Raw genomic sequence first — 24,952 nt, forward strand, 5'->3', positions numbered from 1 at the left:
TTCAACAACGCAGCGGAATCACAGAACACCAATATGGCGCAAGTATTATTGTTGAGGCTAGCCGCGATTCGTACCGAGATGTAGCGAACAGATACTCTCTCCTCGGTCCCCCCTTCAAGCTTCAAATTTAATAGGAATTGATTCATAACTCTATATCTAGCATTACCAATAAAATAATATAGGCTATATCAAATTTCAAAGAAATAAATTTCCTAACCTGTATCTTTTTAGCATTGTTAATATAACTTAAGGTATAAAATTTAATCTAAACAAGGTCAAGAAACCTCTACGACCTTGATTCGCAAGCTTGAGGAGGGACGTTTAATCGAAAAAAATCACTAGTGTCTGTATAAAATTAACAACATTTCGGGTACAAAATTTTAATCCAAACAACGTCAGAAGCTGTGTCTGTTAATTATTTTTAATAAAATGTTCGATCCAAATTTAATACAAATCGTTTCACATGTCCATCTCTATGTCGCACCATTAATAAAATTTTGAACGCCAAATTCAATCAATACGAAGTGACAAACCTGTGTTCACTTAAGTCTATTAATAACATTTTGGATATCTACTTTAATCGACATCAGGTCTGAAATATCTCTGTTTCGCGTTATTTATAAAACATTCAGTTTGAAATTTAACTGAAATCAATTCACAACTAATACTTAGATTACGAAAGGCTTTTAGAGAACACGAACGTTCATTGCCGCCCTCACATAAGCCCGCCATCGGTCCCTATTCTGAGCAAGTCCCTATCATCATATCCCACGTCCCTCAAATCCATTTTAATATTATCCTACCATCTACGTCTCGGCCTCCCCAAAGGGCTTCCAACTAACACTGTATATGCATTTCTGGATTCACCCAAATGTGCTACATTCCCTGCCCATCTCAAACGTCTGGATTTAATCTTCCTAATTACCTTAGGTGAGGAATAAAATGCATGCAGTACTGCGTTGTGTAACTTTCTCCATTCTCCTGTAACTTCATCTCTCTTGGCTCCAAATATTTATCTAAACACCTTATTCTCGAAAAGCCTTAACCTCTGCTTCTCTCTCAAACTTGTTGTTGTTTATTGACTTTACTGGCTTTGAGCCAGAGGCCATTTTAGGGTCTTATACACGCAGGATGCCCTCTCCAGCCATTGTACATAAATAATAATAAATATATATTTACATATATGACACTATTTCTGGCATAAGTGCCAGTAGGTGTGTGAGTGCGGTGATTGTTTTTTATTTATTTATTTATTTATTTTTATTTTTTTATTTTGGTGTAGGCCTAATTTGTTAATTTGCGATGCTTAAGGAATTGTGAACGGGACAAGAGTTCGGGGTAAAAGATATCAGTTGGTAGACAGCATTAAGGTATTATATGGGGAGATTAAGAGGAAAGCAAGAAATTGGGAAGAATGGGAAATGCTGGGTTTGCAGTTAAAGACCTACTCTTGGGCAGAACACTGTACATACATACATACATACATACATACATACATACATACATACATACATCCATACATGCATATATACGTACATACTTTTTTTTTTTAGACTTTTAAGTTTCCCCTTCCGGTGCCAGAAGCGTCTGAATGATTATGGAGACTTTCATGGTGTGGTGTTATTTTATTGATCTGCCTCTCTGTTTCTGTCGTGTGTCCTCTCAGACAGTATTCAAATTTCCAACACGTGTATGCGGTTTTGTTTGTGTGTTTTAGTTTGGTGGTTGGGGCTGGTGGTAGTTGTAGAGGAGTTTCTCCACTGTTGTTCTGTTGTTTGTGTTCGGTGGATTTGCGAAGATGTGTGTGTATATACGCGATTTACTGCCGAATGTGTGTATTTCCTGTTTATGTTGTTTAGGTGTGTGAAGAGTGGCTTTGTTTTCGTCGTAGTGTAAACTGTGTTGTTTCTGGTGCGTCTTTGCAGGTGGAAGATTTGGCGGAGAATTCTTCTTTCGCGGGCTTCGAATTTTGATTGGGTCGTTGGAGGGGCTTGTGTGAGGAAAATGGAGGGATGTATGTATAGGGATCGAACCAATGCTTTGTATAGGTGGAAGAGAGTTTCGGTTATACAGCCAGGTCGATTGATGCCAATTAGGTAGCTTATTGCTCTGGTGGCTGCGTTATATTTCCTCCGGGTTTCTTTACCCACTTCGGTCCAGGAGAGTTTGGAGGTGAGGGGTATTCCTAGATATGTGAGATTCCGCTGGAGTGGAAGTTGAATGTTGGCTATTGTGAGAGACGAAGTTTCATAACCATACAGAAAAATAGAGTTCACAACTAATTCACTGTATTATTAAATACAATAAATCATGTCTTAATTTTTCAATCTTATTACTTATCAATTTGATATTAACATGTATTAGCAAATGTTAATGTTAAATTCATGCCATAAAATTAAAAATTTTAAACATTATTTATTGTATTTAATAAGTGACTTATCGAAAAATCAAACATGAATTGCAAATCACTGTATTATTATTGTTACTATTACCACAGTCTAGTATATACAGTCACGAAGCTTGAGTTGTGAGGGTGCTAGGAACAACAGACTGCCAGTACTATTTCGTATTGTCTGTAATGAGGCGATATTAGCGATCCTAGTGGTTAGCAACTATCTACGGATGCATATTTACTACGTATTGAGCTTCGTGACTGTATATACTAGACCAGCGATGGGCATTTGCTCTCCGTGCGCACGGGGAATTCCAAGTGCGAGCGCTGCAGCGCGCTGTAGTGTGCCAGCAGCTATAACAGATCTTACAGCTTTTAAATGAGCTACATTGTTGGATTCTTTGTAAGTTCATGCATATGTATATACACTTTTTGCTGGTTGAGTGGAAGAGAAGGCCTTACGGCCTTAACTCTGCCAGCTAAAATAAATTATTATTATTATTATTATTATTATTATTATTATTATTATTATTATTATTATTTAGGACTTCAGGGAAAAGAAATTCTTAATACACAATTTGCAGATAGAATTGCAGCTTTTAAGGAGGAATTGCTGTTATGGATACGTCAAATGCAAAAGGGCGAAATATATCATTTCCCATCCTTATCTAAGCGCATAGAATTTTGAACAGTGAAAATTTCGAAATGTACGCATGTATTCTATCCGGTCTATTAGAGGAATTTACATCAAGGTTCCACGATTTAGATTGCCTGGAAATGGATTTGCGTATTTTTGCTACATGTTCGGATTCCAACTGATTATTGATAACGTACCCCCTTCATTATAGTGTGAATTGATTGACGTGCGATGTGATCGAGAGATGCGAACGAAATATGATTCAAGGTCGAGTCTTATGCAGTTTTATGACGGATTCCCAAGAGGACGCTTTCCCTATCTGCATAAGCTGTGTGAGAAAGTTTTGTGTTTATTCGGTTCCACTTATATATATGAACAGTTATTTTCTATTACGAAAATAAACATATCTTAAACAAGAAATGATGGGCTTTTAACGGCAGTTCTTCGCATAGCTTGTGCTAATACAGTGTCTCCAAATGTTGAGAAATTGAGTAATGTGAATTAGTGTGAAACAGACATGTTTTGTTTTGTGTTTAAGGAAGTGTTTCATTACTTTGTGTTCTTATTTAGTTTGGTAGAATAACATTTTCTTTTGAAACATACGGTACGTACCGCAACTTGAATAAACCGGTTTTCGTGCACTCTATAAGCACACTTCTCTCGTAGTACACCGTGCAAGCACAGAGTGCATAATTCTGCCCAACCCTGTCCTAGACTGTACTATTACTATCACCATCATTATTTTCATAATCTTCATTGTTACAATATTAAATTAATTGTACAATGTTTAAAATTTGTGTGTAGTACTACAAGTAAAATAAAGCATATCAAATTTAACAAAAATCAGTTCATGTTTCCAATTTCAGTATCAATAAATAAAAACTTCGTTATGAGTTCTAATAAAAATTAGTTCACAAAGCAGATTCTGTAGAATATGATTGATAAATTCTTCGATATAAAATTTAATATAAATCGATTCATTTTCCTATTTCTGTTTTGAAATGTTAATTACGAATACATGTGCGATACGAAATTTGATCAAGGTGGTTCATATTTCTCTCTCTGTTTACCGAACATTGAAAGAGCCGCTACTACACGGTCACTGATCCTTGTAATATAACCCCTACCCTATGTTCACCGTCTTCGCCATAACAGAACTTCTCATTACTGGGTATATGACAAAGTAAAGTGGAACAAGGGAACAGTTGGTATGCCTAGAGCGCTCTCTCGTGGCATTTGCATTAGTCTCACGCAATTCCATTTCGCGCTCGGCTGGTTTATTTGAATATTCGAAACGGGGACACAGATACACACCCAAAAAAAGTCGATATTTGCTGGCGGCTCTGCCTGGCCATCTTCATGTTTGTCTTTCACACCACTTCTCCACGCTGAGGAGCTCGTTAGCATGCAAATTACATGCAGTGCACTCTCTCGGGAGAACAACGAAGCTGCAGGTAGCAGTCACTTTTCTCGTTATGAACTGCTTTACACTTGTGTAAAAGACGAGTGGATAAATCTCAACCTTGGTTCTCTTCACTGCGCATGCGCTAATCGTCTGTGCCCGTATGTGAGCATAAAATCGAGTTTTCTGCTCTGAAGCTGTTTGAAAGCCTTTTACAAGGTATGTGACAAGATTAGTGAGTTAGTTGAGATATCTAAGTGACGTGAGGCCGAGGAATATGTGAAAATATTTCAGTGATTTAAGATCTTCGCCTCACGTCATTTAGATATCCCCTCAATTAACCCACTAACCCTGTCACTACCGCGCATGCGCACTGAAGATAGCCGAGGGTGAGATTTATCCACTCATGTGTAAAACGCCTTGATATTGTGTGCAAAGTTTTCTACGATAATATGCAAGACAAAAACAGTGAGAACTAAGTCGCAATAGGTCTAAGTTTGCATTAATTTACTCAACTTATGCTTGTATGACTGTATAAATTTTTTTATTAATATTCTTTACAATTATTCTATCAGCTTCTTTCGTTTATGGCCAAGTGGAAGAGAAGGCCTGATGGCCTTAACTTCGCCAGAATAAATAAATTATTCATCATCATCATCATCATCATCATCCTTGCATGTATTGGGCCTAGTGGCCCGTTACGGTCTCTTGCCAACGCTTGAACGGTTTGCCCAATGATCTCTTGCCCACAGGATGGTAATTTAAAATTTGGCGTGGAATTCTAGAACGAGACATTCCGATGACATGTGATCTCCAGTTTTGTCTATATTTCTGTATGTATTCCGTAATCGGTTCAATCTTCAGTTCTTTCATAATGTCAAAATTTCTAATGTGATCCATTCTCGTGTATCCCGCTGTACGACGCATAAATCTCATTTCTGCCGCCGTTAATCTTTGTGAATCAATATTACGAATCGTCCAAGCTTCACTACCAAAACAGAGCATAGGTCTGGCCAATGTTTTATAAAGTCTGGTGCGCGTGTGTTTTTGTTTGAATATCTGATTAATTATCCCCATTGCTCTGTTGAATTTAATAATTTTCTCATTCAAATTTTTTTCTTCTTCATATGAAATTTGGTAACCGAGATAACTAAAATTATTAACTTGTTCGATGATCTTATTATTGATGCAAATTTTGCTACAGACTAGTTCCTTTCGTAAAAAAGCCATCACTTTAGATTTGTCAGTTGAAATTTCCATATTGAAACTTTCCTTCATTTGATGAAAGTTGAAAACCAAACGTTGTAAATTATCTTCTGAAGTTGCCATAAACACAATATCATAAGCAAATAATAAGGTATCTATCTGGGACAAACGACTTATCGGTATACTTCCATGTGGTTTCAATCTCCATTCCTTAATAATGTGATTCATGTATATTATAAATAATATAGGAGATAAACTACAACCCTGTCTCTCTCCTTGATTTATTCGCTTCCATTCTGAATATCTGTTTTCAATCCTAACCTGTATATGATTATTATAAATATTGTAAATAGCTGTTATTAATTGATTTGGAATACCATCATGTGCTAAAATATTCAATAATTTGTTTCTATCTACTCTGTCGAAGGCTTTCTTCATATCAATAAATGCCAGATGGGTTTCAATATTAAATTCTCTATGTTTTTCGATCTAATTTTATTATTATTATTATTATTATTATTATTATTATTATTATTATTATTATTATTATTATTATTTTCCTACAAATTTTTCCTCGATTAACTTCGATTCCAAATTGTAGCGTTTTCAAAGCAATTTTTTTTGTGTTTCATTTAATTAATTTTAAATATTAATGCATTTGGATTTTAGCCGCCACAGTGGTCTAATGGTTCAAGGGCTAAATTTAGAATTCTGCCGATCGCTGGCATGCCCCCGATTTATAACTTGTGTTGGGCAAGCCCGTGGTCCAGATAACACAGCGGTTTTCTCCGCTCCGTATCCCCTGTGGCATCCCAACAAACTCCATTATCATCTTATCACGGGTGTAGCGTAGACCAGCCTACTATGGCGCGCTCTGGGCAATGACTCTGTCGATAAGTTGGTCTATATATATATATATATATATATATATATATATATATATATATATATATGGCTTTATAAGAGTGAATTACGAACAGTCAAGTTTCCGCCATTAGTAAACAAAAAATTAGATTTTCATCCAGGTACATGATGCAAGGAAACATTAAATCACACTAGTTCTAGATCAGGTCATTAGGAGCAAATTTTGTCAGATAATGTTATTGAAACAACGAATTATCTATTGAGAATTTCAAGTTTTTAGTAAAATTAAATTAAATATAGAGCATAAATGAAGGGTTCAGAACCACAGTGGGCCAAGCGCCATTTATTAAAATCGTACAAAAAAACAAGGGTTGAAATGAAGTTATTGCGATAATTCAATGGAAACATATAGGAAGTAATAAAATGTATACACATTAAAACAAAATAATATGTCTAACTTCATTAAACTATGGCAATCACCAAAGGTCTGCATCGGACGTTTTCGCTCGAGCGCCAAGTAGTTCATAGCATAATCCGATAGGTAGCGCACATGCATCATGAGTAAAATTGTCACGAGCGATAAATCCTCGACCGGTATAAGCCGAGCGTTAGACATTCGTTCTTGTTACAGTGATGAACTGTGTAGTAACATCATAGATGTTTTTATCATTTCAAAACTTTGCAGTGTTTAACTAACCTCTCCATAGTACAACTACAAAACTTGCTTTAAAATGTAATATAAATGTTGTAGGTAAATGTTCCCCCCCCCCTCCCCACACAGGAGTGATTTTGTTTTTGCCACATCTGATAGATGTTATTGGATGTAAATGTAATTATTATAAACTGAGAACACAATCACGATAATGCAATAACTGTATCAAGTTTTCTATTAGTAGTAATAATAATAATAATAATAATAATAATAATAATAATAATAATAATAGAATAATCGTGACAGAAATGATACAAAGATTGTAATACAAAATAAGTTAGTTATCAAAATGTTCTACTTCTATTATATGATATATTACCTATGGTTATATAAATAGAAAAAAAACAATTCTCAGATAAATTTTCATTTCTAAGAAACATAAAACATAACGTTAACATCTTCTTACTTGAGATTGCACACTTTAATCCAAACATATGAAAAGAAAATTCTAGTCTTTTAATAAGGGCCTAGTAATTAAATAAAGACTGGGGAACTGATTATTACTATACACTGAAAGGTAGAGATGATGTTTTAAATAGGCTGCTTGATTGTTTTATAGGCTACATATGTAACAGTTGCCAAAATAGACAAAAGTTCAGTCAGGTATAAACAACTGTGGCGATTCAAGGCTGCTTGACGTTCGGGACTTTGGTAGTGATCAATCTCGACGTCTCGAAACACTCACAAGCAATCTTTACGTCAACGACGCGACGTATACAACATTGTCGTGCGGGTTTTCGGCTTTGCGGGCGCTGTTAGTCTCGCTTTCTCGATCGTTGTTCATCTCTAGCTATTATGTGCCCTCTCTTAGTATAAAATAACGTTGAAGACGGATTTATAAGAAAGAAAAGTGATTATATAAACTTCAGCAGAACTGTCCTATTGTTATAGAAATTCTAAATTCAACTATATAAGTTGAACGCATTCTCTCGGCGAACAATGAACTTACAAGTGTAGTCACTTGTTTGATAACAGGAGACACGGGGGATCATTTCGTCCGAGGTAGTTTAAATTAATGTATTACAAGTAACAGCAGAACAGTGTTCCCACGGTACCAGCGACGACACCTGTACCTTCCTTCCATCGATTTTGTTAAAAGGGATACTTAGTACGTGGTCCGTGTTCCGCTTGCACTTATCGTCAGCTCGGCCTAGAAGTACCGTAGACTACTGACATTTTATTTGTTGGCTCCAGTGTCGCCAATCTCTTTAAACTAAAAATTCCTAAAATATCTCACATTTTTTCTCTATATGGAGATAATGGAGGCATCCACACGTACAATGAGGATCACGTAAGAGTAGTTCCTAAAAATCTAATTTGGCAGTCTCTTCAATGTTGCCAACTAATACCAGAATGTTATGTTTTATTTAACGACGCTCGCAACTGCAGAGGTTATATCAGCGTCGCAACTAATACCAGACATCACCAAAGAGGGTAAAATCACAATGCTACATACTGAAATAATAATAATAATAGTAATAATAATAATAATAATAATAATAATAATAATAATAATACAATATTAACAATAACGTCTTGCTTATTTACCACATCTCATCTTTATGTTGCGAGGTGTTTCTTAAATGGTTCAATAATTTATGTTATAGTATATTTTCCTCCTGGACTTATCGCATATTCTGTTAATAATTAGGATTAGTATGATCTAATATTAAAATCTATTTTGCCTGGGAACTTGAAATTCATTGCTTTGACTAAACAGTTTGCGATTCATCAGACCTAACCTAAAAATATATTTAGTTGCTTGCATTTTCATCAGTTTCCTTTACTGCAAACCGAAATTGTTGCTGCCAACATAACAGTTAGAAAATAACTGCCAGTTGTAGTATTTGTCAGTACCCGAAATTCGAAACAAAGTTGGTAAAAGAAAATTCAACCTGAGAGCTAGAAAATCACTATAATCCACTAGCATATGTAGTAATAGGGGAAGAGTGGTTAGGTTTCGCCCTTAGGGTATTAAGTAAGGTGATCCGCACTATACAGGCCGAAAATACGAATTCCTCAGTCCTGATTTAGATGCCGTTCAGATCATGTCTGAGAAAATTAATTCCGACGTAGGCTACCATTTGGCAAGTTCTTAATCTTTTTTACTACGCTTTACTTGTTAGCTGCAGGATCTTTTTCCCTTAACTTCCCAGCCAATTTCTCATAAGCGAATAGTTTTTTTTATTACTTTTTAACACAGTACTCCTTGGACTTCACTTTCCACAAATACGGATTTGCTTTGTACATTTCGATAAACTCTTGTAAGAAGGGATCACTGTTCTTATTGCTCTCCATGTTGACTCCAGTGGCGTAGCGTCAATGTAAGCTAAAAAGCTCAGCTTCCCCAGTTAATAATAATTTCATAATAAACCTGCAGTCTATGGACAAAATTATTTATTAATTTTAATAGAATTTATATTTATGCGTTAAATATTGTGATGCGGCAGCTCAGGATGATTTGTGATGCAGCAGTAAACAAGAAGCCTGCACACACCGGCTTCCAAGTAGACTGGTTTCTTACACTCATTCGTCTGTGTAACCCACCCCGCAGATTTTCCATCCCTTTCTACCTAAACTACCCTTGTCGCAAGGCTCGCAAGAAGCTAGATTTAACATTGAAAATAAGTAGTTTCCGAGTTATTCCTTTTCGTCAGTTGTGTTCAGTTGAAGTGTTAGTGTGCATTGTGGCTGATATAATAAATAGCGAGTGAAATAACAGTTCCTGACACCAATTTACTTGAATTTTTTAGGACAATTCTATTATCAAGACTGACTTACGAACAATAGTGTGATCTAAAAAACAAATGACCGACACCCTTGCTGTCAATGAAGGACACAACGAAAAGATAAACGCATACTTACGCAATGATACTAATACTGTATCTATTGACCGTTAATATTGTGATTTCTCCAAATATGACAGGGAGTGAGCTAATGTTATACTATACGTGTCTATGTTATGTGTAAATCGTGAAATCATATTTTACTATGTAGGGGAGACTGTTGTACCTTTAAACACTTTTCACATTTTATTTTTTTTAATTTTGGGAAATGGAATTTCTTAAATGAAAAAATGCTTGAAATAATTATTGAAGATTCCTTTACAACTTTCTGTATGTATTTTCCTGCTTTACAGATCTATTAAGGATGGGAAAAATAAAATGAAGGGATATGTAATGTGTTCAAAGGTACAACAGGATCATGTACCTTGGAACATACCCTCTTGTAAGTTGGAACACATGGAATATAGGTGGGAATATAGCTGTAAAAACTGACAATCATATTTCAAATGTATTTTCAATCATAAACCAGAGCAGGCTTATCTGATTTAGATTTTATTTCCTGGAGAAGCAATAACTGCTTCAACAACTTTCTTCAAGACATCCGAATCAATTGGGGACCTCTTTAATTCCAGACTTACTTCGTGACATGAACTTAAAACAAAAGAAAAACAAAAACCGATAGTATCGTGTAATTTGGAACATGTTCCATGGTACAAGATGTTTTGTGTTTAAAGGTACAAGAGGGTGCACGTTTAAACAAATATGTCTCCGAAAACTAGAGAGTCAAATAAATCATGGAAATTGAAATATGTTATTACTCACCAGATAATAGGGAACACGCCGTACTTGAAAGATATTAACAAATGCAATCTGGTTTTGTGTTAGAAAACATACATCAATGAACGAAACGATTACTGTTGGTACTAAAAAAACTTATTTTATCCACGGAACTCACACTTTGCAATAAATCAAACCGAAACTACGACCAGAGCTACTTAGCAGCTTTCTCTACAATCTACTTCAGTTTGAGTCCTCTAGGTAGCAACAAAAATTAAAGAACAAAGAATGTTCAAAGGTACACTATGCTAAAGGTACAACAGTCTCCCCTACCATTTAAGGTCATGCCTTATTGGTGTTACTTACGAGGTTCCAACCAATCTTCGACTGCTGACTTGACATTGGCTATTTATTTTTTTTTATTTTAGTTGGTTATTTTACGACGCTTTATCAACATCTTAGGTTATTTAGCGTCTGAATGAGATGAAGGTGATAATGCCGGTGAAATGAGTCCGGGGTCCAACACCGAAAGTTACCCAGTATTTGCTCATATTGGGTTGAGGGAAAACCCCGGTAAAAATCTCAACCAGGTAACTTGTCCCGACCGGGAATCGAACCCCAGCCACCTGGTTTCGTGGCTAGACGCGCTAACCGTTACTCCACAGGTGTGGACACTATTTATTTTAAGACTATATTTTTGTAATACGTTTTCTCATATTGCATGAAAGACATCTTGAATTAGCTTCCCCTGCTCAAAATTTCATGCTACGCCACTGGTTGACTCTAGTAGGAACACACTCGGACTCAAAGAATGGCCTGGATGAGCCTATACACGCTAAGTTTTCGAAGGCCTGTGCAGGGCGATTTCTGTCACCACAAGAACTCAATCCGGTCAGGCGAGAGATCGATCTCCTGCGGCTTGTACAGTTGAACTATAGCGCAAACAGACGCTAAGGTTTACCTGCACAGACTTGGACTGTTCAGGCCAACTGGATAGGCCACCTGAGCGTGTGTGGAGCCCTTTATAGGCTGATCAAACCTCAGGGCTATGGTGCGGCCGGAAGGATTAGACCAGGGCTTCACAAATGCTCAAAATTGCACGCGCGCAAACAGCCATGTAACGGTGCAATGCACAGTTCAACGAGGTAAAGAGTACTGCTGTGAGGCATCCAAATACAGGGACATCATTTTATTTTTACTTCAATTTTTATTGTACCTGAGTTTTTGAATGTACTTCACTCCCACCCCCTCTACTAGTAAACTTCCAACCGTTCACGACACAGAGCCGAGGGCGCGTAAGCAGTACTGAGTTACTGAGTATAGTATGTTTCAGAAATATGTTCGCGTTTTCCAGTGACGAAAGAGCTTTCAATATTGAATCATATTTTCGTACGGGTACTGTCGTCCGTTTCCCTATGTCGCATCCCGGTTTCCCCCACCTGCTTCTGTTCGCCCCTTTGTAAAGTCTAGTAGCTGGGCTATCTTAGCTCTTTTCTGAAAACATTAATTTCTGTTACGAATTGGACGTCTACTAAATATTATTCAAGCGTTTAAAATAATTTAAATAAAAGGGGCTCCTTAAGTAATTAACCGTCACGTGATTTCCCCCCCCCTTTCTACGACCCTGCGACAAAACCACTTGAACGGACAGTAGATAGCATTTCTGAGTGATTTTATCTTTTCGGATCGGGCAGAAGTGAAGATTGAATTTACAGTACGTAAGGTACTCTTTTATAGAGTAGGTACAGAATTATTTCAACATGAGTTACTCGTACGAAGGACGAAACTGGTAATTGGAATTAGATACAATAGTCTATAGTGCGATAATATGCACAAAAGAACTGAAGCCTGTATCGAAATGAACGGCCACCATTTTCTAAAATGTGTTTAAATATCCATATTATAATTATTTTTCAATTTAACTTCATTGTCTATATAGTACGCTAATGTGCTGTAACAGTACAATATACACTGCATAATTAATACTTCCGAATGGATAGCTCAATTCGTGTGTAAAACACTTAGTGTTAATTCAGTACTGTATTTTGATTAAACAAAAACCTAATGAAAATTATCAAACTCAAAATTGCGATATTTCCTAGTTTACATAAATGGATGAACCACTTTTCTTCCCTCCTATACCTAGTAAAGTGATTTGTATTTTACGCCAGTATCATCGAACTCCGTCGTGGAAAGGGTAGCAAACGGTATTTCCTGTTTCAATCGTTAATAGAAAGGTATAGCCAGGTTAATATTAAAAATGTTAGTAAAAATAAAATGATGTCCCTGTATATTTTTCGCGATTATTGCAGCAAGTCTAGCTAGGGGACGGAACTGGACGCCGGAGCCTGAGTCGAAAGGTTACCAGTTTAGCGATCGATCTTTTTTTTTTTGTTCTAACTTTCAGAATAGTGTTTAATAATAATAATAATAATAATAATAATAATAATAATAATAATAAAAATAATCCGTGGCGCTACAGCACGTGGAGGGCCTAGACCGACCAGCCGGCTGCTGGCCTCACGCCCACATGCCGAAGCAGAGGTGGACGATCATCCAACCAGAATGGAGGTATCGTGTGGTTAGCACGATGCGCTGTTCTTCAGTTGGTTCCCAAACAAAATGTCAACGACGTGAGTAGGTTCTTCATGTTCAAATATCAACAACGCGAGTAGATTCCAAGGCTGTGTGGGAAGGGATGTTAATCTATCATGTAGCACAGTAGCGACAATGTCCAAATATCAACAACGGGGATGAGGTAGTTGTTATTGCCTATAACACCACATATATTCGATCATGACCCGTGGTTTTATATACGTTAAAATATAAATATCGATCATAAGTTTCAGTGATTAGCAGAGTAGTGGCAGTGGAAGTACAGGACAGTCGTATTGCACTTAGTGATGGATTTCACTACTATGATCGGTGAAAAGAGAAAGAAACTCTTAGTGGTGAATGATCGGTTTTCAGAAAACATTATCTGGTGGTATGGAAAGATACACTTGTGTTAAAAGAGGATGTAAGTGTTTCGTGAAACTTTCTGATTCATATATTAGAATGGAATGCAACGTCGAACGTAACCACGACACTTGTGATATTGCAACTTTAAATAAAATTATGAAATTTTTCGACGCAGCGTGTCCGCCAAGCACAAAACATTTTAACCTACCTACTACCGTAGACAGTAGTTGACGGTCCTAAGTTTGTATAAAATGGGAAAGGAAATGTTTTCTGGCTTAATCTAGTGCGGGAACCAATTGCAGTACATAGATGAAATCAACCTGGAACCAATTCGGGTATAGCTCTGGGACGAACTGGGAACCGATTCAAAGATTCGGGAATCAATACCAGTATGCCCGCACGATGATCCCCCCAGCCGTTATAGCTGGCATTCGCAACCGGATTTCGCTACCTATCGTAGCTCCCCAAGTGCATCACGATGCTGGGTGCGCACCGGTCCCATACACTGGCCGAAATTTCATGAGAAAATTTCTTCCCCCATGAGGACTCGAACCAGCGCGCATTCCGTAACGCGAGTCCTAGGTAGGATGCCTTAGACCGCGACACCTAATGTTGTTTAGATAAATAAAAAATACGTGTTATGTTTGGTTAGGCTACATTAGATAAATAAAATCTCAGTTTGGCACAACATGTAAAGATAATTGTGTGGGATCGATCACTGAACCGAGCTTAACTTTGTTTACTTTAAGTTTTACTCAACTTGTATATGTCAACGATTTTTTTCTATCCTCAAGTGTACAGTAGTGGCAATAAAAACCGGACCGACCCTTGTAGCTGATTTCAGAGCCTTGTTCACAGTGACAGCACGATAGACTGGTAACTAAGATTTTCGTGGTTCGAATCCTGCCTGGAAAGGAAACTTTTTTTTGTTCCTTATTCAAATTTATTCCCAATACTTTTCGATTGCAGCGATATTTTACTACTTAATTAACTTATTATTCCCAGAACATGAATTTTATCAGCTTATTTTCTAATGGCTTTCGAAATGGGTTACGTCAGCAGTCGAAACTACCAACAATTTCAGTAGATTACTCGCTATCTTGTGAATGCGGGCGTGGCATGCGCAGTGGCACATTTCGGGGACTTTGATTATTCCGTCAGTCCGGTTTTTTTGCCACTACTGTACAAGAACAGTCGAGTATTTCAGATGCTAATTTAAACCATATTCTAAGGGTTTCTGTCAGTCGTACTATTGCTCCTGATATAACTGCTATCATCGCAAAAAAAAACAACGAAAAAACATCAATAGGGTACGTTTTATGTTAAGTGTTATGTTTCTGTCAATAAAAAAAAACATTCAAGTTACCTCAACACATTCCTGTCAGATATTACTTAATAAAAACAAAAATTGTAAATAACCAACCTATATCGGTTAATTTTACTACAGAAAAAAGTATTAAAAATGTGTTTTAAAAAGCAGAAAGATTACTCAACTGAATTGTTGTTTAAACATTTCAAAGTTTTCAACATTAAACAGATTTATTAATTTACTTACTGGCTCTAAAGGAACCCGGAGGTTCATTGCCGCCCTCACATAAGCCCGCCATTGGTCCCTATCCTGAGCAAGATTAATGCAGTCTCTACCATCATATCCTACCTCCCTCAAATCCATTTTAACATTATCTTCCCATCTATGTCTCGGCCTCCCAAAGGTCTTTTGCCCTCCGGCCTTCCAACTAACACTCTATATGCATTTCTGGATTCGCCCATATGTGCTACATGCCCTGCCCATCTCAAACGTCTGAATTTTATGGTCCTAATTATGTCAGGTGAAGAATACAATGCGTGCAACTCTGTGTTGTGTAACTTTCTCCATTCTCCTGTAACTTCATCACGCTTAGCCCCAAATATTTTCCTAAGAACTTTATTCTCAAACACCCTTAATCTCTGTTCCTCTCTCAAAGTGAGAGTCCAAGTTTCACAGCCATACAGAACAACCGGTAATATAACTGTTTTATAAATTCTAACTTTCAGATTTTTTGACAGAAGACTAGATGACAAACGCTTCTCAACCGAATAATAACACGCATTTCCCATATGTATTCTGCGTTTAATTTCCTCCCGAGTGTCATTTATGTTTGTTACTGTTGACCCAAGATATTTGAATTTTTCCACCTCTTCAAAGGATAAATCTCCAATTTTTATAGTTCCATTTCGTACTTTATTCTGGTCACGAGACATAATCAAATACTTAGTCTTTTCAGGATTTACTTCCAACCCAATCGCTTTACTTGCTTCAACTAGAATTTCCGCGTTTCCCGGAATCGTTTGTGGATTTTCTCCTAACATATTCACGTCATCCGCATAGACAAGAAGCTGATGTAACCCGTTCAATTCCAAACCCTCTGTGTTATCCTGAACTTTCCTAATGGCATATTCTAGAGCGAAGTTAAAAAGTAAAGGTGATAGTGCATAAATTTATTAATTTATTTTATTAAAATATTTTCACAGAAATCTTAATAACTTTGAAAGGTATGTACATAAATATAGAACTAAAAATACGAATTCTCTCCGTTTGTCTGAACCTAAGTGTAAAACCAACGCAGCTTTTTATCATAGCATGAGTCAAGGTCCCAGACTATTAAATTTTATTCTACAAATAAAAAAAACAAATATAAATAAATATGTAACTTACATTTATTTATTTCGGCGTCACTTATACAGTTTGCGCTGACACCCCGTCAGTATTGCCTTTTTAATGCACGTGCAAAATGCAATGCGCAGTGCAGTGGACTCTATGAAGCACTGAATTAGACCAATGAATAAAATCCATGACTCTATCGGAAATCGAACCCGCGACGCCTTAATCGCGACGCTATCACGCCCCTAGCATTAATTCATGTGCGGATGCATTCGTGCATAAATAAATTAATCTTTGATGGATATTTTCAACCATGAGTTGATATATGAATGCATGTCCGATTAAATTCACACGTGAAAGGCTAAATGCATAGATGGATGGATACATACATAAATGAGAGAATAAATAATTTTAATGTGTGGTTGTATACGTTGTGTGCACGAATTAAAATAAAAAATTCATGAACTAATTATTTGATTAATTAATGTAAGTGAGCGAGTGGGAGAATGAAGACTATAATTACATTACAATTTAATATAGGGTGGAAGGAAACGTAATACATTAATTGACACGACTTATAGATAAAGTTATTATGAGCAGATTTTTTCAAATATGTTTATTACACAACCAGTTAGCTACTGAAAATGTTTAGTTTTTCGGGAAAACCCCAGCATTGCTACACATTTCAGTTAGTTTTCTCGAAAAATTAAAAATTTTCAATAACTCATTTTTGTGTAATAAACATATTTGAAAAAAAACAGCTCATAATGACCAGATCTACAGGTGTTTCCGAGGTGGTGTTACAACTTTCAGGGATGATGGCGAAGGGCACATATATCAATTTGAGATAAAGAACCCTAGTCCGGAAATAACCGAATCGAAAGTTACAAGCAAAATTAGTTCTGTGGAAATTAAATAATTTTATTCCTCTGTACACCTTATTTATGTGCATTTATCTGTACATCTTACACATACTGTATTCATCTGATGTTGTTTACGTTGTCTACTTACAGTACTCCATTCAATGCGCTGTCTGAGGGGTGGGGACAGGAAACTACACTAAAGCAATGCAGATAGCGTAATGTGTAACGGACATGGTAGGTCCTGATATGCACGTCTGTAGACAGCAGTGTATGTGCACAAGTTTCAGTGTCCAGTCGATCAGTCCTAGTGAATTGGAGGAGTACACGAGAGCGGAATAAGCAGACCTGATTTTCGAATACGGATGAGCCAATGGGAACAGTAGACAAGCTCACAGATTGTATCGGGGCAAGTACCCACGTAGGAGACATCCGGCCCATGCCATTTTACCACGACTGTTCCAAAGATTAAGGGGAGGAGGACACGTGTTGCCAAATTACAATTCCATTTCCACACAACTATTTTTGCTTATAACTTTCGACTCAGTCATTTCCGGACCATTGTTTCTTATCTCAAATTGATACATGTGCCCTTCACCATCATCCCTGAAAGTTTGTAACACCATCTCGGAAACACCCTTTTTAACTCGTATGAATTAATGTAATACGTAATTTGGTCCGTCAATGACCTATGCATGTGAAATTTGGGCGACAACTCATACACGACACTGAAACATCTAGATGGGATACAACGTTTCGTGTGCCAAACAATAACAGGTACAGACTATCATACTCGAAACGTCCAACTTTATGGAGACTTGGGGAACATTCAGTTCTGTGATTATGTCCAAATAATTAGACAAAAGTTCATTAATTCTATGAGAACATCCTAATCCATTGTTAAGGGAACCTTATGAAAAAAGTTAGAAATCATCAAGTACCGTACTAAAAGAGAAACAATGTAGTAAACAACAACATACCATCCTTCGCTTATGGTGAAGAAGTTCGTTAGAACGTTTGTTAAAAGATAATAATTTATTGTAATAAACTTGTGGAAAAGGCAAGAGCCCAATAGTAGCCTTGAACTTGTAGCATTAAATTTCTCAAAATAATAAAAAAGAGTTAGCCTTGATAAATTATTTATAAGATAATTATTTCATGAAAAATAATTCCCTTCTTCCCTTCTATTCAATGACTCTTTTGTAGGCCTACAAGAGTAAGTATATATTTTTTTGGTCCAGGGCAAATACTTGTCTTTATTCGTCGATTAAACGCATTAATCAATTTAATTTGATATTTTGTAACAACACCTAGTAAGCTAGCCAAAGTCTTTGGTCCAGGGGTAATTATTCGGAACACATTACATAATCATCTTCCTTCACTAATCTTCACTTGCTTCTCCTGGCCTGGAACAGTTTGCTTATCTGTATTCTAAAGTTTGGCGGAAGATACTCTTACTTCAAAACATGTTTACGAAATTCGTACTTAAACATTTCAACACCATACAGGATGGAAGTGAAATAACGCTGTAGATTTTCAGAGCGGATAGCTCATGTTGTATGTCACAAAACGTATAATATCATATTGGTGGAAAGTTTATAGTTTTCTCAGATAAAATGCTTTTTTCCCAAATGTTTAAAACTCTCTTTTTCATTAACTATTGCGAGTAGGATCGTGACTTTTGTCCATATCGATAGAAAATCCAAAAAACGATCATTTCACCCTCTGGCCTGTTTCAATAGCGTGTCTTCGTGTAAATTTAATTTAAAAATCACTAAATTTAAGTCACTGAACGATGCAACCAGATTGCAACGTTGTAGCCAGAGAGGGAGGCGAGAGGGTGTTCACGTAGGCTGGGTTGTTGATCTCTTACATCTGCATTACGAGAAGGGGACTGTGTTAGTGACGATGTTGCCAGACTGCTGAAACTTCCAACTTACTTTTCTAATTAAAAGTGCATTTAATCACAAAACGTAATATAGGTTTTATATTCATTTAAGTGAACACTATCGGCCCTTTCAATCTGCAGGACTATTTCACTTTCACCCTGTTTAGCCTCCTGAGTCCTCAGAGTATAGTATACTGTACTTCATACATGATTATGATATAGGGTAGAGTAGTATAATTCGCACCGCTTCCTAAATGGCACCACTGCTAGTTTAAAGCAAGTTACTGTAGTAGTGTGGCATCTAGTGGTATTGTTACAATCCACCATATGAACTTCCACCATGTGACTTGATTTCTGCTACTTCTTTGTGTCAGCGTGATAATAGTGTATCTAATATAATCGCTCAGGTGGATGTATATTTAGCTAGCATTTTGTAACTAAATAACGGATTTGTATGCAGAGGAATCCATAATCTTAAGATGTTATTGGTTTAAAGAAATAATAAAGAACATTTAACTTAGTAGGATTTTCGAACATATGGTGATTATAGGCTAGAAGGAAGGAAATAATAAGTTATGACGTAGTTTCTCAATTTGCACCACTTTGTAGGTGCCTAATTCGCACCGGTGCGATATAAGCAACTTCAGTAATTCTAGCCGTACAAAAGAAGGCCCCAAAATTTTAACTGAACGAGGAATGCATCAGGTGGGTGCAATATCAAGTGTTGAAACGGGCGTTAATACAACAAGTGTGTGTTGTACAAGTGCACCAGTTATTTTATCCCACCCATGATAATTTTTAAACATCAAACAGTGCATCCTACATTATCAGCTGGGCTCCTCCAGGATCGTTATTTGTCACTCAAACCTGCCATAGAAAAAAGCGCTGCTTCTGTATGTCCACCTATACGACCCATTCCAAAAATTTAGAAGCTAGATTATCTCGGGAAAATGGTGTGCTCCTGTTTCAGCTTCCTCGTCATAATACTTTAGATATTTCTATCTTCAAACCATTTCAGACAGCTATATCATGAAGCAGTTCTTAGGCGACTTCGAGATAATCGCGGAGAAAGATGATGCAGTTTACAGTCTGAACTGTCTGGTGAAGCACATGGCAAATGTTTAACAAAAAAACCGCATTCAGGAAGTTTAAATGTTAGGTAATTTATGCTCTATTTTTTCAATTTCATTTGAAAATGCGTTACTCTCTTTCATTAACTTCAATAAACTTGTAATTTGCATTTATTACATTATTCATATTAAACACTGTTCAATATGTTGAATATTAAAAGCTTCCCTTCATCCCGTTCCCTGCAGATAAAGAAGTGCGATTTAAGAAACCGCAGGTGATATTTAGGAAACTAGTTGCCTAAATGGCTCCACTGACAAGTGTTTCGAAAATGTCATTTTAATTAAAAAATATTAAATCAAATTCAAGGATTCCTTTTTAAATGAAAGGTAAATGTTCTGGGAATGTATCTCTGTAAAGGAATGCAGAAAATAAAAACTTTATTGTTCAATAAAAATTATAAATGCTAAAGTGGTGCGATATAGGCAACCTTACCCTAAGATGTATGTGCAGAAACCCGAAGTGTAGTATAATATACCTGCATTTATGCCCTAAGTGTAACCTGCATAATTTTTTCAACATTTTCCCTCCTGTCAGTGTTTTCTTTTTGAAGTGTAGAATTATATTGAACTTTAAAAATAAAAAAAAAATGTTTCAGGATTCAGGAGGATAGCTACACTTTGAAGTATGAAATTACCTTCAATATCTACTCTATAAAAACTTGTCAATAATCACACTATATATTATTTATGCCTCCTTATATTTAAATTTTATTGTAATCATCATTTTGTTGTACAAAATTCTAGTTACGTCCGAAGTAGTGTTTAATGAGAATTACAATAGCGATCAGAGCACTGGCTGTAGCTGCTGACGGAGGTGCTAGAACTGGTGTTGAGGGAGGGACTTCGACTCCTGTTATGGCAGCTGTAGTCCCTCGTTCGCTTCCGCGAGGCACCGTTGCACCCTATGTTGCCCATTTTCCTCGAGGTGTGACGGCCGAATTCTTCCAGCTGGTAAGCCCTCCCCTTCTTACTGAGGATTCCTAAGTCGACGCCCATCTTTAACGCCAGGTTGACCTGTCGAGCCACCAACCTCCGGTTCAAACCAGTCCTCTTGCAGATATAGTTCGAAATCTCGCTGGGAAAAATCGCTCTCTTCTCTTGCAGGTTGTGGATTGCCCTCAACAAGAGTTCGCTTGACGAGTGATGCGTGCTCATGATTGTTGTTAAGATTGCTTTCAAAGTCAGGAATGTGATACGGCGTCAATTTAAACTAGGATTATCTAATCAATTTGTAGATAATTACTTGATAATTTGGCAATAAAGTCCAAGCAATATTTTTAGACTAGATGATTTTCTTTTTGGTTGTTATGGAAATGAAAGGATTGTTGTATTATAATAACCTCGTCAATACTATTGACAATAATAAACTTGTTACGTTCCGTTGGCTTACGATCAACGTTCATTTGTTTTACGTTACATTATCTCACACTGAATTTCAAAGAAGTTTGGAAAAAAAACAAGCTTAATATTGCCGATTACAATCAATCTTAGAACAAAACGTCACAAGACGGCGTTAACTTGACATTGACTAGGTCCAACATTTACAGTCGGGAAGATATGTAATTAAACGTCAACAAATCATTTTATCCGGTAATAAAACACATGAAATACAACCATTATCAGAGAAGGATTAATGTGTATTTATTTGAAATAAAAAACATACAATAAATAGTTAGTCCCAATCAAATGAAAAGATTTTCCTTGTAGTTTTTTTATTACGTAGAAAAAAAATCGAAGAAATTAGCAGTGTCATGGCAGTTCGTGTTATAGTTCTAATTTGAAGGGTTAGGGGAAAGAAACGTCGATGTCCATAATAAGTTGTTGCGAGAAAATGACTTTTCAACGCGTTGGCATCTAACTGTTCTTTACCGGCAGTACAAATCTCCAAATCTGTTTCACAAGGATTACGTTGCTTATTAGTAGGCTTCGTATGCCAGCTACCTAAAGACTGAAGTTAAAAACACATTGGGTATGTAGTACGCCGAACACAGATGATGCAACGGATAAGGATATAAACAAACACATCGTCGCTGCGTGTTCGTGGGTTACAGTCAACTCCCGACATTCTGAAGCTATACTGGTAAACACATGCTTGAGCCTTGATGTTCATTTTCGTCGTGATCTTTGCAGTGAATAATAACGTGCATTCGTAAGTTACGGAACTTGAACATATGCGAATGTCGCTTGAAATTATTTTATATTGCAAGAAATTCTTTCAATTGCACATGACGTTATTGGTGCATGATGTAGTACAAGATATTCCTATTGTGTGATATTTTTTCGTGTTTTATTGAGATATTGCATTTTAGCTCATCACTGAAAACCCACTAATTTTGTATGCAACTTTCTAGAAATTCCCTAACATGGAGATTATTCAATTTATTAATTGGGATGTTGACATTGAACATCATGGTAGCTACACAAATCCATGCTAAACGTCGAGTTAATATCGTCATAATTTTTAGATTTTTACGGCACTTGTTCTTTTTTATTACGTTCAACACACTTTCTGTGCCTTTTGGTATTTCAGTGTCTTTCCGTACACTATTTTTTGTCACTTTTAGGTTTATTTTACACAATTTATATGTAGGCCTAATGTTGTCTATATTGACAGTAAAAATATTAGTTCAAATATCCCCGACTTTCTCCGCACGCTCTACAATGAATCTTCAATCAGCCACAAAGGTGTAGTTATTTAAATAGCCCTAATATGACTAGTAAGGACAGTGATCGATAAGATACTCACTATGGCTGCGTCCCGATTTTCACTTTCTAGACGAAGAGAGCAGAGGATGCGTAACTATTTTGTATACGAACGTATCTGTATCTGCGCTGTGACGTCACATATACTTTGACTCGGGCAACTTCATTCCAGTTTACAGGTAGCTGAAATACGGACCCTACTTACTAGCGCATGGTGATTCGTCAGGCTCGTAGTACATCTGAAGAACAACAGACAACTCAAGTATGTCAAAAAGTGGACATGGACGTTTTTTCCCCTGACCCTTCATTTATAAGCGGAAGCATTTAACTTACATTCTGAAAGTGCATTCAAACCATACAACAAATTTAACCCCGATATGAAGAAAAAATTAATTATTTGTTAGATAATCACAGAAAACAGTGACTTGTGGATGAATTGGTCGGGATTGACCATATTAATAGCATTCCGGTCACAGGTAGTAATATTCCGTCGGCATAATGACGGTAGTGCGGAGCGTTCGTCCAGAGAAGCGTATGCAAATTCCGGACAACAACACGTTTTGGCCTCGTATGGGTTAGCAAAAGGTACACATAAATTCCGGAATGAATATACCCGGTGAAGTTACGAGGGGAAAGAAGTAGGGAAGAAAAAATGAAGAGCGCTCTGACGTTCACCCATCAGCTGTTTATAAGAGTTGAACTGTTCATTCCTACCTGGAATTACCTTGGTTCATTCCGTATACATCCCTCTAGTGAGGGAGAACAACTGTTCGGACTCAGTGGGCTAGAGTTCGTTGCATCGTGCACGAACACTGAAGCAAGAGTTCATGAGGATCGCGGGTAGGCTTGGCGATTTGACGCTAATAAGGCTATCACCTTCACCTCGGTTTGTCCACAACGGTGATTTTTAATTACAGTGAAACCTCGTTATTCCGGACTCCGGTAAACCTGACTTTGCTTAATCCGGACAGGCACAAAAAACGATGAGTTTGGAAAAATTAAAGAACCTTGTTTTAAGATTTACTTTTATACATTAGAAATATGGGATTAGAATAATTACAATATTATACATATAGTATTAAAAATTAAGAAAATCTGCTGTACAGGTAGTCGGTTGGAGGACCACGGTCTGCCGATGCTCATCCCTAATATGGGTACAAGGACACGCTGGAACCACCGGCAATGACAGAACGGACCAGCTTGCCAAAGAGCAGCATCTTCTAGTTTAGACTGCTTATTCCAAGTGTCCTTTCTCGTCCATGAAAGAACAACTAAAAAAGCACATGATAGAGAAGTGGGTTGACCACTGGATAAATATTACCTCAGGATCGTTAACAAGAGAGCAGTTTTCTGCCACGGCTTCAGATCGGGTTAAATATAAATTACTGGCACCCAACTACATTTTTACTCTATTTCTATCAGCCGTGGTAAATTTGGTTCCTACTTCCAAAGATTTCATATTAATAACGAAAATGATTCTCTCTTCAAATGTAACGAAAAAACTGTTATATTCTTCTATTTTAATTCCCCCAATTTTCTGAAGATAAACATATAAATTAACATACTGTATTTATAGGAATGTAACAATACATATCGAGAGCATCATGCCAGAAGGGCGTATCAATAAATGCAGCGTTATTGAGATATTTTAATAGAAACTAATTATGTATGAAAACAAACGTTTAAAAATTACAATGGACATGAGGAAGGATCAAAGAATGTACCTTGTTATGTAGACAAGGACATAAAAATTATTCCATATTTAAATGGCTCTAATGTAAAGGTCTTGTTTTGTTGATACGACCTTCTGCCATGATGCCATCAATAGTATTCTCCCCATTTCAAAATGTTTGTTAGACCTTACTATTATAAATACTGTATGGACATTATCTCAGTCTCATTTGCCATATTTAAAAGATCATAAACGTATTTGACTTTTCTAAATAGGTTTTGCACTCTAGGGGCCATATTCAGACATTCTTAGCCTGGGCTT

Source organism: Periplaneta americana, chromosome 4 (assembly GCF_040183065.1).
Source record: "Periplaneta americana isolate PAMFEO1 chromosome 4, P.americana_PAMFEO1_priV1, whole genome shotgun sequence".
Lineage (NCBI taxonomy): Eukaryota > Metazoa > Arthropoda > Insecta > Blattodea > Blattidae > Periplaneta > Periplaneta americana.